Below are 15,850 nucleotides of genomic sequence, written 5' to 3'. Positions count from 1 at the left end.
AGGAAATTAATATCTCAGCCTTAGAAGACCTCTAGTAGCTGTGACTAACTGAAGAAAGAATTTCAAACTTCCATGCCATCAGAGCTCAGAGCTCTAGATGATTTATTCCAGGCTACATCTGGTACAAATAATTATTCAAAGTACAGTCTTACCCAGCATCATAAGGTTTAGACCCTATCCTCAAGAAGCTCATGAGAAGTAATAAAAAGATATGGGAAAAAGTCACTAAAAAGCTTATCCAGAGAAAGTAAGTGAAACCACAGACTGTAGTGCTAAGTATCTTTTGGTGAGAAGGAAAAGAATAAGAGTGATTAAGGATCAGAAGTCTTTAGATAACGAAAAATGTCAAAAAAAACTTTATGTCTACTAAAATTTGGTCAATGTAGTAAGCAGAATTTCCAATGTATGACACAATGGTAACGACTCAAGAGGATATGTCTAGTAACCTGGACACACTAACTGTCCCAAACTGCCCTTTTCCCAATGGCGGAGGCTTTTCTGGCTGACTCCTCTGAGAACTGGAGCAGTTTTCCTTTTTTTCCCCTATATCTACCCTGCACAGTCTTTGGCCCGTAGAAAGTGCTCAAATCATGGTTTGAGGCAGAGGAAAATCAAACTTAAGATTCCAACAGCAAGGACTGTTACTCATGCCTTTTATTCATCACTTAACATAAAAACATAATCCTCGGGCTTCCCTGGTGGTGCAGTGGTTGAGAATCCGCCTGCCGATGCAGGGGACACAGGTTCGTGCCCCGGTCTGGGAAGATCCCACATGCCGCGGAGCAGCTGGGCCCGTGAGCCATGCCTGCTGAGCCTGCGTGTCCGGAGCCTGTGCTCCACGACGGGAGAGGCCACAACAGTGAGAGGCCCGCGTAGCGCAAAAAAAAAGAAACAAACATAATCCTAACTGTACACTATAAGTGGCCTGGCTCTACATATAGGGTCTAGATTGAAGACCAACAAAACAAGCTCATTTTTCTTGGTAAATAAAAGAATTTACCCTCTGTAACCCATTTCTCCCATCTTTCTTACTCTCTCACCACCAAGACATTGGAAATCCTCATTTGAATTATAGACTATTAGGTTAGCAGAAGTGTGCAGACATGGTTCAACTCTATAATCTGCCCAGGAATAAGATGACTATAGTGTAGCAGTTTACTGTACAAGAAAAAAGACTTTTTATAGCACAGGGAGGTTTAACTGGTAGCTCTTCTGGTAAATACAACTCAGTCAACTTGACACAGAGGTTGGGAAAAGGGGGTGAGTCCATGTGTGGATGTCATATCTTAGACTACTTATATCTATACTGGCTTCTATTTTTGTTCCATGAAGCTAGCCAAGGGAACTATGTTTTTAAAAGATGCAGTTTCTGACAAAGGATTAATCTCCAAAATTTACAAGCAGCTCATGCAGCTCAATAACAAAAAAACAAACAACCCCATCCAAAAATGGGCAGAAGACCTAAACAGACATTTCTCCAAAGAAGATATAAAGAATGCCAACAAACACATGAAGGAATGCTCAACATCATTAATCATTAGAGAAATGCAAATCAAAACTACAATGAGATATCATCTCACACCAGTCAGAATGGCCATCATCAAAAAATCTAGAAACAATAAATGCTGGAGAGGGTGTGGAGAAAAGGGGACACTCTTGCACTGCTGGTGGGAATGTGAATTGGTTCAGCCACTGTGGAGAACAGTATGGAGGTTCCTTAAAAAACTACAAATAGAATTACCATATGACCCAGCAATCCCACTACTTGGCATATACCCTGAGAAAACCAAAATTCAAAAAGAGTCATGTACCAAAATGTTCATTGCAGCTCTATTTACAATAGCCCAGAGATGGAAAGAACCTAAGCGCCCATCATCGGACGAATGGATAAAGAAGATGTGGCACATATACACAATGGAATATTACTCAGCCTTAAAAAGAAATGAAATTGAGTTATTTGTAATGAGATGGATAGACCTAGAGTCTGTCATACAGAGTGAAGTAAGTCAGAAAGAAAAATTCAAATACCGTATGCTAACACATATATATGGAATTTAAGGGGAAAAAATGTCACGAAGAACCTAGGGATAAGACAGGAATAGAGGCGCAGACCTACTGGAGAACGGACTTGAGGATATGGGGAGGGGGAAGGGTGAGTTTTGACAGGGCGAGAGAGAGTCATGGACATATACACACTAACAAACGTAGTAAGGTAGATAGCTAGGGGGAAGCAGCCGCAAGGCACAGGGTTTTAGCTCGGGGCTTTGGGACAGCCTGGAGGGGTGGGATGGGGAGAGTGGGAGGGAGGGAGACGCAAGAGGGAAGACATATGGGAACATATGTATATGTATAGCTGATTCACTTTGTTATAAAGCAGAAACTAACACACCATTGTAAAGCAATTATACCCCAATAAAGATGTTAAAAAAAAAAAAAAAAAAAGATGCAGTTTCAACTGGATATCATTAATTGTTACCAACCATCAAGACCATCTACAAGATAAATATAAAAGGGAATTTCTCATTTGTCACTGAACACTGCTGAACACATTATATGACCTGCTTATCTGAAATAAGATGAAGAAATTTTGACTTTTCCTTCAGAATTGTGGTGTATGTAAATAATGCCCGAGTTAAATATTACCAAGTTTCTAATGCAGAAAAAGCATAGAAGATGAGTTAACAGCCAACAGTCAAACGTGAACACTGCCATAAACATTAGTCATGCTATATGTTTATTCACACAAGAATATATTTTTTCACCTCTCCTTCCTACTCTTTTGATAAGTGTGACTCTCTCCCAGAGGGGCTCCTTCCTCAGTGCCAACTGAGGACACAAAATGTCCTGAAATGTTTTGGTTAACTGCAGAAGATCAGTGTGATTATGAATGATTCGCCCTCAAACTAAACACTGATTTTCTTTTCTTTGCATTGAACTTAAATATAAATTGACAAGGCACGAATTAAAAGAATGATAAGGTAATTTAATGGCTTTAAAACCCTCTCTCCATGGCACCTTACCTAGAAGACCAATTCGTTCCTGGCTGTTTTCTTCCTAGTCTCAGCTCTTCCTTGTGCTGTGTACACACAGTAGGGGGCTGGCCAGGCCTGCCCTTCAGCTCAGCACGGCTCTTACTGAAACGTGAAATCAGTACAATTTCAAACGAAATGACAATACCTGGAAGAAATTTCCTCGCGACCACTCTGCCCTTTCCAGCTAGCTTGAGAAACTTATGGCCCACTCTTCATCTTCCTTCACTGCTCAAGAAGAATCTATTCAACCCTACTAAAGAGGTAAATGTTTCCTTAAAAGAAACTTTAACTGCCTTTAAAACTATCTGTAGTTTTACAGCTTCAAAATGAAATAAAAGTTTTAGGTTAGACTACAGGTTGGATGTGTGGATTTTCTTTTACTCATGTAAGTAATGTGTACACAAAAACATTTATTAATTTAGATCTGGGCCTACTCGCAAGACCTAAATACAGTTTATCTTTAAGTAAATACATTTTTACTTCTCTTCAGTATGGGACTTAAACACAAGGCTAAGGAAAACCTACTAGCTTTAATGAACAAACAAAGTTGTTTGGGAATCAGATTTGTATGCAAATATGTACTTCTAAAATGCTCGAAAGCTATTTACCTAAGTAAAATATCGCTAGGTTCAACCTTGTTTACACTCTAAATTTGTGGAGAAAACCATTTCTTCCTTGATTGTGTAAAAGTTAGACAACAGGGCACTCACAAACTGCAAATTTACTTATGGTATATGAAAATTAAGTTTTATTGTATCTATCTACACAGTAAAGATTAGTCCCCAAATCTGTCACCCCCAAAATGGAAACATCTTTTTCATCTGGAGCCAAGTGAACAAGAAAAAGTCATGCATTAATATCATGAATAACCACCCACACAGAAGAGTAATAACTGCTGATTTCAAAGAATACTGAAGTCATTTTAAAAGGGAAACTACCAGGGACTTCCCTAGCAGTCCAGTGGTTAGGTCTCCCGCTTCCACTGCAGGGGGCACGGATTTGATCCCTGGTCGAGGAACTAAGATCTCGAATGCTGCATGATGCGGCCAAAAAAAAAAAAAAAAAAAAAAAGGTAACTACCATTAGGGCAATCTTTTATAAAACTTGTTTAGAAGTAAATTGTTAGAAGTTGGCAAACTCAGTTCCTAGTTACACTGGACCGTCCCGAGCCAAGTGTGGAGAATCCTGATCAAAGCATGCTTTTCTGAACCACATTTCAGGCTGGCTAATGTCATACCAAACCATTTAATCCTCCTTTTCCTGCAGGTTAGGATCACTCATTCTTGGTCACTCTTTATCTCCTGCGGCGGCCACAAGCCACTGCTGCCCAAGCCACTGCTGCCAGCTAAGTGCTGATGGTCACTTCCTCCTAGGTTCACCTACCTCCAGAGAGTCTGGGCCCATTTCTAAGTACCTCCAAACACACACCACATACCAACCTCATCCTCACAGCTCATATATGGGCCTATGGCTTATTGTTAGGCTCAAAAAGATGGGGAGGGAAAGGCAGGAACTCAGGCTCCTACGGAGAGAGCACTCTTAGTGAGGTCTTTAGCCATCCTCAGGGTATATTTAAGCTTCCATCGTATGGAAAGATAACCCAAGTTTGAGAAATCTGGAAGGCTTTTTTTTTCCCCCCTCAAGTCAGTAGTTTATGAGTAGTGTTAAAAATTAATTTGGAAAACATTTTAAATTACATATACATCTTATCAGACATCAAGAAAAGACTCATACTGGTTCCTTAAAAAACTAGAAACAGAATTAGCATATGACCCAGCAATCCCACTGCTGGGCATATACCCAGAGAAAACCATCATTCAAAAAGATACATGCACCTCAATGTTCATTGCAGCACTATTTACAATAGCCAGGTCATGGAAGCAACCTAAATGCCCATCGACACATGAATGGATAAAGAAGATGTGGCACATATATACAATGGAATACTACTCAACCATAAAAAGGAACGAAATTGGGTCATTTGTAGAGACATGGATGGATCTAGAGACTATCATACAGAATGAAGTAAGTCAGAAAGAGAAAAATAAATAACGTATATTAACGCATACATGTGGAACCTAGAAAAATGGTACAGATGAACCAGTTTGCAGGGCAGAAATAGAGACACAGATGTAGAGAACAAATGTATGGACACCAAGAGGGGAAAGTGGGGGAGTGGGATGAATTGAGAGATTGGGATTGACATGTATACAGTAATATGTATAAAATGGGTAACTAATAAGAACCTGCTGTATAAAAAAATAAATAAAATAAAACTTAAAAAAAAAAGAACTACCATACGGGGCTTCCCTGGTGGCACAGTGGTTAAGAACCTGCCTGCCAACACAGGGGACACGGGTTCGAGCCCTGGTCCGGGAGGATTCCACATGCTGTGGAGCAACTAAGCCCGTGAGCCACAACTACTGAGCCTGCGCTCTAGAGCCTGCAAGCCACAACTACTGAGGCCCATGCGCCTGGAGCCCGTGCTCTGCGACAAGAGAAGCCACCACAACAAGAAGCTTGCGCACTGAAAACAAGAGTAGCCCCCGCTCGCCGCAACTAGAGAAAGCCTGTGCACAGCAACAAAGACCCAACACAGCCAAAAATAAATAAATAAAACAAACAAATTTGTTAAAAAAAAAAAAGAACCACCATACGACCCAGCAATCCCACTACTGGGCATATACCCTGAGAAAACCATCATTCAAAAAGAGTCATGTACCACAATGCTCATTGCAGCTCTATTTACAATAGCCAGGACATGGAAGCAACCTAAGTGTCCATCAACAGATGAATGGATAAAGAAGATGTGGCACATATATACAATGGACTATTACTCAGCCATAAAAAGAAATGAAATTGAGTTATTTGTAGTGAGGTGGATGGACCTAGAGTCTGTCATACAGAGTAAGCAAATACCGTATGCTAACACAAATATATGGAATCTAAAAAAAAATGGTTCTGAAAACCCTAGGGGCAGGACAGGAATAAAGATGCAGATGTAGAGAATGGACTTGAGGACACGGGCAGGGGGAAGGGTAAGCTGGGACGAAGAGAGTGGCATGGACATATATACACTACCAAACGTAAAATAGCTAGTGGGAAGCAGCCACTAGTACAGGGAGATCAGCTCGGTGCTTTGTGACCACTTAGAGGGGTGGGATAGGGAGGGTGGGGGAGATGCAAGAGGGAGGAAATATGGGGATGTTTGTATACATATAGCTGATTCACTTTGTTATACAGCAGAAACTAACGCACCATTGTAAAGCAATTATACTGCAATAAAGATGTTTAAAAACAATAGAGATGAGGATGGGTAAGGAAAAGAAAATGAAAGGTGTAGGAGTAACTGGTTACTTAAGAATATAGTTATCCTGTGTATAAATAGATAGTGAGTCTTTTGGTATCACTGGTTTGAATCAGCTGAAGACTGTTTTCTTCTTTTTCTTGAATGTCTATGTTGTGGTTGTTCAAAGGGGAGGCATGTGAAATAAATAGTCATAATTCACAAGAAAAAAAAGAAAAGAAAAAAAAAGACTCATATCAACAATTCAGTATGGGGCTTCCCTGCTGGAGCAGTGGTTACTGCTAGAAAAATGATAGATGAACTGGTTTGCAGGGCAGAAGTTGAGCCACAGATGAAGAGAACAAACGTATGCACACTAAAGGGGGAAAACCGTGGTGGGGTGGGGATGGTGGTGTACTGAATTGGGCGATTGGGATTGACATGTATACACTGATGTGTATAAAACTGATGACTAATAAGAACCTGCAATATAAAAAAACAAAAAAAAACAACTAATACAAAACTTTCTTTGGGTTATTTGTATGGATATATGTTAATATAAATGCTTCAGACATTACATGAAATTTCTAAAAATCTTATATGTTCTGGTATAATGTTATAAGTCATAACTCTAGTTATTACTTTAAAATGTATATCTCAGAAATAACTAAATTTCCTTGTCAATTGCATTATTATGAACTTTCATCAAAACTTTAACCCTGGTCATTTGTAAGTCTTTTGTCATTTACAGACAGTTCTGGGTGTACTCTGATGCTTTTGCAAAAATGTTCCTATAAAAGGGTTTCATCTTCAAGGAATTCATGGAAAAGACTCTGACAAGTACAGGTTTCTGATAACTGACTCTACTGCTGAATGAATAAACATTTTCAGAACTCTAATGGAAAACTGATGAATTCATGAAAGTGCTAACAAAAGATGAAAAAAAATTACATGGGACTGAGTGAACTGATGAGGATGATTATAATTTTTGTGACTTTCTGTTTGAATAAAAAAAATCCCACAAGGACTCAGAGGCAAAAAATATACAAATCAATTTTCACTGCAAAGTAAAGGAGCTGTCACAGTGGAGGATTACTGGACTGAATGTCAATATTATGACATAGTATGAGTGTGTTTCGTGTTTGGTAATTGCAATCATTGTTGCTTTTATTGTGGTCATCCATTTGCAATGCTTGGTGTCAGTTTATTTATCTCTTGTAAAAATAAAATACAGTGTGTGTGTGTGTGTGTGGGAAAAAAAAAAAAGAATCCACCTGCCAATGCAGGGGACACGGGTTTGAGCCCTGGTCCAGGAAGCGCCCACATGCTGCAGAGCAACTAAGCCCGTGTGCCACAACTACTGAGCCTGTGCTCTAGAGCCTGTGAGCCACAACTACTGAGCCCGCGTGCTGCAACTACTGAAGCTGGCGCGCCTAGAACCCATGCTGCCCCAAGAGAAGCCCCCGCAATGAGAAGCCCACACACATCAAGGAGTGCAGCCCTGGCTAGCCGCAACTAGAGAAAGCCCGCACACAGCAACGAAGACCCAACACAGCCAAAAACTAAAAAATAAAATAAAAATTTTAAAAAGTGTTAACATTTTTAAAACAACAATTCAGTATGAAACTACAATAATGAATAAAAAAAGAATTGTGACAAGATAATACTATAAATGAACTACTGAAGATAAATGGATTGTGAGCCCAGTTTACATAATCACAGAACAGATCTGAAAGCTCATTCCCTGGGATTTAAAACTTTCTTCTCAGATTTCAAAGAATGTTGTTCCTAATGTTACATACCATGCACAACTATCTCTCATCAACAGAGCAATCTGTTTTGCAACAGTCTCTACTCCAAGACATGGAGATTCTCCTAATGGATTTGAAAAAAATCCAATTCAGGATTCTGGAGAATTCTTGTAAAATTTATCTTGTGCCACTGTCATACATCATTCTTGGGCTATGATTCAGAAGAGTTAAAATTTTTGTTTTTTAGAAAGTCAACAGATTTGGCTACATTAAAGTACAGAACTTCTATAAGTCAAAACTACTATAAACATGTGCTAAGTGTTTGCCTTTATAAGACAAAGACAAAATTGGAGGGGGGCGAATATCTGCACGACGAAAGGCAAAAGTTTACTATCAAAGGCTCTTATGAATTACTAGAAAAATACTAGTATCTCCAGGAGAAAAACTGGGCACTACATTCAATTAAAAGGGAATAAAAATGGAAAATAACTAGAGATTTTTTATATTCAACATCATTTGGAATCAAAAAAATGAAATTTAAATACTGAGATAGCACTGTTCACCTATAAGGCTGGCAATAATTATTTTTCCTTTGCAGGATGAGTCTCCATATTAACAAAAATACAGTAACACAAGTACTCTCATAGAATGGGAACTGGTGGGAACAAACTTTGGTAAAACATTTTTTTTTGGAAGCAGTGGTCACTCTGTATCAATAGATCTTTGAGCCATCAACTGTATTCCACAGGACTCCATCCTAAGGAAATACAGGAGATATATAAAGTTTTATAAAGGATATTTGTTGCATCAGTATATATTTAATAATAGTAATTGGAAATAAATGAAAAGTTCAGCTATAAGGAAATGGTTAAATTGTTACATCTATACAGTGTAGTATTATGTAGCCACTAATATTATGTAGAACTGTAATGACATGGGAGGTTTCTCATGATATGTTAAGCAGAAAAGAAAACATCATGCAACACTATTAACTACAGTTATAGTTTTATATAAACTATATACTGTAATAAGTAAATCTGCTCTAGGTTAGCAAGTATAAAGAAAATACTGTGGGACTTCCCTGGTGGTGTGGTGGTTAAGAATCCACCTGCCAGTGTAGGGGACACGGGTTCGAGCCCTGATCCAGGATGATCCCACAGGCCACGGAGCAACTAAGCCAGTGTGCCACAACTACTGAGCCTGTGCTCTAGAGCCTAACTTTCCTTAGGGAATTTTGTACTTGAGGGGAGAAAAAAAAAAAATCAATAAAAGCACTTTATACATTGTAAAGCATTATACAAACAGGACATCATTGGTTCGATTTAAATTGCCCATCATTTCCTCCCCTAATTATCCCTGAAAAATAGGTTTGCCTACAGAACTGCAATTCCAACTATGCAATTCCTTTCAGGGTTAACCACACACTATTATCTAAGTGTATCTAAACTCCCTAAGGAGGTCATAGGTTCCCAGGAAGGAGCTACTCTCATTTTTTTAAATTCCCCTGCCTCCTAGATGGTCTGCCTCTTTCCCTCCAGGCTCACCCTCCAGAGCAAGGGCTCAAGGTTTAATGTGAAGATAATTGAATTCCTATCACCTGGCAAAACACAAATGCTTTCATCTCCCGTTTCGCCTAAGACTTTATTCAAACAAAGAAAACAAAACACACTGGATTTCTTAGTATACTGACTACTTGAAACAAATAGTAGTTAATGGGGCATGTGAAACTTTTGCAGGCTAAATGAAGAATTAATCTCTCCATTCTTACTCCAAAATAAGCTCGTCCAAGTCAGAATCAATAAATAACTTAGTAGAAAAGAGTTTATGTCTGACAAAAAAAAAAGGACAGAGATTTATTTAAGGTAGGTAAACACCTAAGTCCACTAATTACTGTAGTCAATCAGGTGACCTTAGTTAAGAGTGCATTTTTCTAAAGAGCTACAAAAGCACATGTGAACCGCAGGAAGTAATAAGACACAGGCGAGAGGACCTTGGGAATTGCAGCAACCTCATTAATGCCATCTTTTCAGCCCTGATTGCTTATGCTGAGAATGGGCCCAAGCGAACCGCCCAGCAGGAAGACTGAGTGCCAGGCCCAGGGGGCTCCGGACGGACCTAGGGGGGTCCGGACGGGCCCAGGCGGGTCAAGTGTCTGGTGGGCGGCTTCCGGCTGCGGGCTTGTCAGTCTGCGTAACTAACTCTAAAGTAAACGCCTTCGGTCACTTTCAAGGTGACAGCTACGTAATCTGCATCCGTCCCTTCCGCACAAGCTGCGCTGCTCCCTCCCCCCACCCCTCGCCGTGAGACCAGCCCTCCACAGCCTCCCCATCTTTCCCCCAACTTTGGCACCCAAGGTCCCAGAATACCCGCCCTCTCCCTCGGAGCCAGTCCGGCACCCTGTGACGGTCGCGTTCAGGGCGTCCGCTCTCCACACTCTCCCGAGATCCCCACTGCGCACCGGCTGGGCAATCGACGCAACTCCGCACTTACCCGCAGCGCCTCGAGCCAACCCCGAGCCCCCGGGGAGCCGGGAGACCAGCACTCCGAGCCCGGGCGCCCTTTGGACCCTCGGCGGAGTCGCGCCAGGCCCACCCGGGAGGCCCAGTGCCCAGCGGGCAGCGCCTGCACCTGAGGACCCACGGCTTGTCGCCAACTCCCGCCCCCACCAGCCGCTGCAACTGCCAGGCGGGAACCCGGAGTCCGGGGCGCCCCAGCCTCCCCGCCTCTCCGGCCGCCGGGGGTGGAGCCAGGGCTGGGAGCTCGGGAAACTTGTAAATGGCAAAACTCGGCCCCCTCTGCCCCCCTCGCCCGCCGCCGCCCCTTCCAGGCGGCCCCAGCCTGCGTCTCGCAGCTGGAGACAAAGGCCAGGCGGCAGCCAAGGGCGCTGCGCCCCAAGAAACTTGAAAGACGCGTGGGGCTGTACCTCGAGACACCGGCCTTGGAGGCTCCCGCCGCGCTCCGCTCCGCTCGGCTGGGCTCCGCTCCGCAGGTAGGCGGGCCTGGCCCGCCCGCCAGCTCCCTCCTTCCTCTCGCGCTCCCGGGTCCCAATCCCGGAGCCGCGCGCGCTCCCGGGCTAAGTGCCGACCCGCCCCACGCCTGCGGCGTCTGTTCCTGGACGCGATGCACCTGTTGCCACGCGCGACGCGGCGCCCCGGGATGCTGCCTGCGCACCTGGTAGAAGCGCAGGTCGGAGACCACAGAGGCCCGAGACCTCACAGGTCCGAAACCACGCAGGTCCCCGCGGGCGACCGGGGCTCATCCGTGCCCAGAGCTGGGGCCCCAAACCTGGCCTGCTGCCGAGTGGATCTTGCCTCCTACTCCCCCTCTTGCCACCTGTGTTTTCCGTGCCAGCTCCCTGGCTTCCCTCTCGCCATGGGGCAGGGCCGCGAGGGGGGGACAGGGTGGGGATAGGGAGTGGGAAGGTGGCAGAATTATCTGGGCGGAGGTTTGCAAGGAACCAGCAGTGACTGACTCTTCAGAGTGTCTGACTCCCGCTCTGTACTATCTTCGTGCTTCTAAGAGGTTTACCAGCAAACACCTATTAAAGGTTAAAGCCATGAGCTCCAGCTGTTAGATCTTCGAATAAAAAGTGGAAAGGAGGGCTTCCCTGGTGGCGCAGTGGTTGAGAGTCCGCCTGCCGATGCAGGCGACACGGGTCCGTGCCCTGGTCCGGGAAGATCCCACATGCCGCGGAGCGGCTGGGCCCGTGAGCCATGGCCGCTGAGCCTGCGCGTCCGGAGCCTGTGCTCCGTAACGGGAGAGGCCACAACAGTGAGAGGCCCGCGCACCGCGAAAAAAAAAAAAAAAAAAAAGTGGAAAGGAGACTAGAACACCAGGGGCAGAAACGAAGCCCGACCCACTTTTCTCTAAACACAAATTACGTCCTTTTTGCTAAACTGAACAAATTTCAACCATAGCTGTCTATTACGCCCATAAAATATTTTCATCTATCGGCATATTTTTAATACCAAGCTTTTCCAAAGGGGCTAGTCCACCTACGAGGGATGTAACATTATTGAACCATTAAATGTCGGGCAACTTGAGTCGAAATTTTTTTTAAATGTTTAATTACCTGGTTTGGATTTGCCAAAAGATTTTTAAGAGAAGTAAGTTTTTTTCTGAGAGTTAAGCTGAGGATACTGTAATTGACAAAGTTTTCTATACTATCAATATCAGATCAACTAACAGATGTAGTGCCATTTACTGTTATAAAGCCTTTTCATGTGCACAGTGTTCCATTAGTTCTTCAGCAAGATCCAGTGGTATATAGGTCAGATTATTACCTCCATTTTTCAAGTGAGGAAATGGAAGCTCAGAAAGGTGAAGCGATTTGCTCAAGGTCACACAGCTAGTGAGGGGCAAGCACAAACCCAGCTAACCTAACTCCTAATCTTTTAATTCCATTACATGATGACAGTCCTTTGTGATTATTTTTAAAGAGGTACAGCATTAAACACCTTTGAATGGTTCTCTCTTATGCAAAAGTACCAAAAAACAAACCAAAATAAAACAAAGCACTGACATTGTTTCTGCAAGTCACCAGGCAAATATGCTAATTAGCAACATGCCTCCTCCCTAAGCAGAATAACTGCGGTGTTAAACATACCATTTAATCTTTATAACCCTCATGTGAGCCAGGTGACTTGGTCCAACCCCCCACAGTTCTATTGTGTGGCTTAGTTATATCTATAAATATAGAACCTGTTTTACTTCATTTTTCCATGGTATAGATTGAAGGGAAAAAACAAAAACAAAACAAAACCTTCTCCTAAGTACTTAGAATCAGCTTTTGGGGCCATTGGGGAATCTGAAACTTAGCTTCTAATTGCATCCACATAAAAACAGAAGTTACCTTCTAGGGACATCATCTGGGACGCTGTCAAGGCAAATATGCTTGAAATGGGGCCTGCTGACTTTTTTCCATCTCAATTCTGGGCATGTTGCCATGTTCTTGATCTCTGAACTCTAATGTTGACCTGCTACAGACTCCAGGAACAATACTAAGGGTGATAATAACCCCACATAACTTTGTGGTCCTTTGTCCTAAAAAAAAAAAAAAAAGTTAGCATTTTTTTTCTCCATTAGAAAACTGCAAATTAAAACTATACTGAGAAACCATTTTTTCACTGCTCAGATTAACAAAGATTAGAAAGTTTAATAACCACTGTGTGTTGACAGAAGTGTGGAGAAACAAGTAGTCACAATGCAGATTATGAATGTAAATTAGAATGACCTCCGTCAAGGGCAATTCACAATACCTTACAAAATTAAAGGCACGTATCCTTTGAGCCAGTAAGTCTACCTATAAGAATTTATCTTACAACACACATGAGAAATGGCAGGTGTATATAAGCTTGTCTATTTCACCATTTTTAATAACAAAAGATTTTTTAAAGTACATTCATTAATAAAAAACTGGTAAATTATGATATAGCCAGAAAATGATATCCTATGAAGGCTTAAAAAAAAAGAATGAGAAGGCTCTTTGAACTTTCATGAAATGATCTCCAAGATACATTATGTGCACAAATTTTTAAATGCAGAACAATTATGTAATAGTATGTTATTTTCTATTAAAAAGGGGAAATTGTATACAGTTGTTTGTTTGTAGAAGCATAATATGTCTCTGAAAAGATAGACCAGAAACTGATAAGATTGGTTGCTTCTTGGGAAGGGAGCTAGACAACTGGAAGGCAGGGTTTGAAGATAAACTGAACTAGATATAATTTTGTATTTTTTGAATTTTGAACCATGTAAATAATAGTACCCATTCTAAAACTTAAAATTTTTCACCACCTCAAGTTTTGCCATCAGGAATGGCTCATATTCCCTCCCTACTAATTTCACTTAGAGATAAAATAAATGATCAAATTTCTCATGCATTAATGGGGGAAAAAAGCAAAATGCTCAATAGATGCTTTCAAACTATTTGTTCTCTAGTTTATCTAAAAAGGAAAACTTCAGTACATAAAATTCTAACATGCTGTGATTACGGTGAAAATGATGAGTTAGCAAATACCTTAGAATTTTATTAACATTGACGTCTCCCTGGGGTAGAGCTTCCAGCTAATTTTCCCAAAGTCACATTCAATCAGAAATGGAAAAAGAATTCCAGCCTTAATTCCCAAGAGGGAAACTCTAGTACCATTGATTTGAGTAGGGAGGAAGTAATTCCATGGGAATTCCATGGAGTCATTTATTTTATTCCCAAACTTGATCTCTTTTTAAAAATTTGGTATTAATTTATATTTACTTATACCACCACTTCACTGAACGAGGGATTTGAACAACTCACAAAGACAGGCGCAGTAAAATTTTTAAATAAATATTTATAAGTATAAAATAGAATCCAAGGAAAAGCACACAGGTAAGAGTAAACATGCCACTGAGTAACAAGTGAGTAAACCAGTGAGCTTCTTGGTAGCCAAGTGCCATAATCACCATTTTTCAAAAGGGACTGATAGTTCCTCAGTGGAAGCAAAGCTTTTCCTAGCACTGAATTCAAAGAAAAATTTTTCTCACTCATGTTTCCAATCAAGACTACTGAATGGAAAACAACAATATATTGTTGATAATACTGTAAGGAACTTTATATGGTTATTTTTTTATAGTGACTTTGAATAAAACCCAAAGTATAATAAAACTCAAAGGTATTTACCCAATCAGGGACCAGGCCGATGTCAATCAAACCCTTTAACAGCCTACTGTGATCAAGGATTGACTGTAAATAGATGTGCATGGATAGCAGTTCCTTCATATATGCTTCAGAAAATCAAATATGCTCACAGTCAAATTCTAACATCTCCACACATCCCTCACCTCAGAGATAGACATAGTTGCTTTATACAACATTCCAGAAATTTTCTAGTTGGCCACTTGATAAAGAATTATTGGAAGTGATAGAGACCCAGAATGCTGGAATTCTGTGGTACTGTGGATGACTTTTTTCCTATTTTTGTTAAGAGAAAAGTGTACATTACAAATTGCCACATGACTTTTGTTACTTGTATCCCAAAATGATGACACATGCATGGTCAAATATGTACACTGACCAGCTGTAGCAGTGATTGCACAACAAGAAAACAGCATCAGAGCAGTGAATGGTCTTGATTTATTTACAAATAATTCTTGGGTTCCTAAGTATCCATTTTTCTTCTTAATGGACTTGGAGATTCAAGTGGACACTTCTCTCGATGTTCCAGAAGGGTGACTCTCAGAGTAGGGTTGTTCTTGGGTAGAAGTCTGCAGATTAATAAGTATCTCAAGAAAGAAAAAAGTTTCTTGTTAAGTCCAGAGCAGTAGCAATAATAAGGAAATATAGCTTTCTCTTATCAAAATGACATGAGAACGTCCGAGAAATTTTCCATCCTCCCATAACATGGAAGGCATCTTCAATGGTCCTTTTATTCCATTTATAGACTCTGTAGAAGGAATCATTCTTATAGCATCATGCTAAAATTATTTTAGCTCACACACAAATAAGTGGTTCTGTAATTCTGATTTTGACCACTTCATGTTAGGAAGAAATTAAAAAATATAGAGCACCATCAGTTTGTTATGAAACCACTTTGAAAATGTTTACTTTGACTGCTTAAAATGTCATGACTAAAGAAACTACTGTTCTTCATAATCTGCTCTTGACAAACATAACAGTGTCACACTTGGACCTGGTTAGCCTTTGCTCTGATCTGACAGTCTTCCCTTAGAAAGTGGATGTATTTTCAATTTCAAAGTATTTACTGCTTCATGACAAATATTATAAGTGTGTAGCTCTGAAGTCT

The 15,850-nt window shown here is 41.1% G+C and overlaps 1 protein-coding gene across 1 annotated transcript in view; it reads right to left on the bottom strand.

The window, feature by feature from the left end:
• The window catches only part of LOC116746692 (microtubule-associated tumor suppressor 1 homolog), a 151,767-nt gene extending 140,728 nt beyond the window's left edge, over positions 1-11,039 (bottom strand). Inside the window, exon 1 of the mRNA XM_032618290.1 lies at positions 10,993-11,039. The gene's annotated coding sequence lies outside the window, so the exon portion shown is untranslated. The remainder of the gene's footprint in view (positions 1-10,992) is intronic.
• Positions 11,040-15,850: the final 4,811 nt, after the last annotated feature.

This window comes from Phocoena sinus, chromosome 21, assembly GCF_008692025.1.
Source record: "Phocoena sinus isolate mPhoSin1 chromosome 21, mPhoSin1.pri, whole genome shotgun sequence".
Lineage (NCBI taxonomy): Eukaryota > Metazoa > Chordata > Mammalia > Artiodactyla > Phocoenidae > Phocoena > Phocoena sinus.
Note: the sequence above shows the minus strand (reverse complement) of the source record. Positions and strands in the feature narration are given on the sequence as shown.